Here is a 2,037-nt window from a genome sequence, read left to right on the forward strand (position 1 = left end):
ATTATTATTATTATTATTATTATAGGCAAATAAAAAGTTTTAAAAATAACGTAATTAATCGGTATTTTGTCTACTCAAACCGGTTTCAGAACGATAATAATACAGAGGAACGCAGAAACAGAAACGTTAAAATATAGATTCTGCTCGGAGTGAACCGATTGAAATTTCTTTTTTCGTTTTCAAGCCCTGCTTCAAAGCCGGAAGAACATGATCGCAATTCCAACACCATCAAACCTTGCCTGCGTTCCAGTCTATTTTTTATGCCCTTCACTCGCAAACTTCCCTCCGTCTCGTTTACTCAGATGTACGTAATTGATTACGTTGCATGAGTGCCCACTACTGGCTGAACTCTTGCAATGGACTGAACTGGAACGTCCTAAGCCCTTGATCACTTACAATCTGCTATAGAGTTGGTTTATTGTTTGCATTTTTCCTCTTACGAATTTGTTTGCTGCAGCATTCTATATACAATTGGGTAAAAGATACAACAGAAACCACAGATATACAATGCTGCAAACTGTCCCCCGCCCCCAACCAAACAGAAAAAAGAACATTATAATACCTAGATCTAATTCCCCAACTGAGGATGATTGCAGAAGAAACATAACAAATAACTTTAATTGTGCAAAATAACAGCAAGAATCGTCATATACAATCTAGGTGTAGTCCCTTTTAAAAACAAGTTCAGGAACAAATTGTGTCGTTTTATTCAGTACATTATCAGGCTAATTTAATAGAAAAAAAGAAAAACAGAAAAGCTCTCATAAGAACACCAGTTGATCTTGATTTCATGGAATTTTCTGTATGCTACATTGCAAAACCTCTGGGCATTTCATGTCACTGTCCCAAACAAATTAAAGAGTTTGGGTTTTCCACGAAAACGTACAGTAACATTGATCAAGACCTCAATAGATCAAGACCTCAGTGATCAAGACCTCAATTGATTGGTTGCCCAGATTAAAAAAGACATTTCCTCTGCTGGATTGACCGAATGGTCAAAAGTAGGCTTCAATCCATGGTGATTCACATTCAGTGGAGAAGAGTAGCTGCTTCAGTGCACAAAGTGGATTTGACAGGAGTCCTATCCAGAATGTACAGATTGGTATTGGTGTGTGGTACGCTGCACATATTCTGTGAGAGGGCCTCTGTCTCTCTGGCATGTGGATACTAATCACAAGTTAATAAAGTTTTGTCATTTTCCATTGTCATGTACTCCTATGAGTATTTCTTATAAACCCACGTCTCCTTGCACTATATTAGTAAAAATCCATTTGCAAAATGCTCATTTTGTGCTAAAAGCTTTACTTAATAGGTACAACATAGTCAGTTTTGGAGCAGTGGATGAATACTCCAGGAAGGTAAGAGAAGTGTGGTGTTTTCTTCCATCACCGAAGTTATCCTAATTTTTATATGATGGATGGTTGGATCACAAAGTTCGTATGTTAAAGGAACACTCCACTATTTTTGAAAATAGGCTCCCCTAGAGTTAAACAGTTGAGTTTTACCGTTTTCGAAACCATTCAGCCGATCTCCGGGTCTGGCGGTAGCACTTTTAGCTTAGCTTAGCATAGATAATTGAGTATTTACTAATCTTTGCCAGTGTTAGTTAAGTAACATTAAACGATACAACTTTTGATTCTAATAATGTATTAGTAAATGTTGGAAAATCAAGGAACGTACCATGGGTGCAGCAGGCGCAATGATATTACGCAGCGCCTGAAAATAGGCTAACTTCGCTAACTTCCGCTGGGAATATTTTCAACCGCGCTGCGTAATATCATTGCGCATGCTGCACCCATGGTACGGCAGCAAAGTTCCTTGATTATTACGCCGGAATGAGAGTATAGTTCCTAGCCATATCAGCCTAGAAAATCTTAGTACACTATGTAACTACAGAAGAGTCAAGTTTAAATAGGAAAAATATAGAAACTCTTTGGTCATTTTTGAGCGAGATGCTAACGGTCTAATCAGATTCAATAATCTATGCTAAGCTAAGCTAAAAGTGCTACGCCAGACCCGGAGCTCGGCCGAATGGAT

The sequence above is a fragment of the Sinocyclocheilus rhinocerous genome, unplaced genomic scaffold (assembly GCF_001515625.1).
Source record: "Sinocyclocheilus rhinocerous isolate Xijiao unplaced genomic scaffold, SAMN03320098_v1.1 scaffold723, whole genome shotgun sequence".
In the NCBI taxonomy this organism is placed as follows: domain Eukaryota; kingdom Metazoa; phylum Chordata; class Actinopteri; order Cypriniformes; family Cyprinidae; genus Sinocyclocheilus; species Sinocyclocheilus rhinocerous.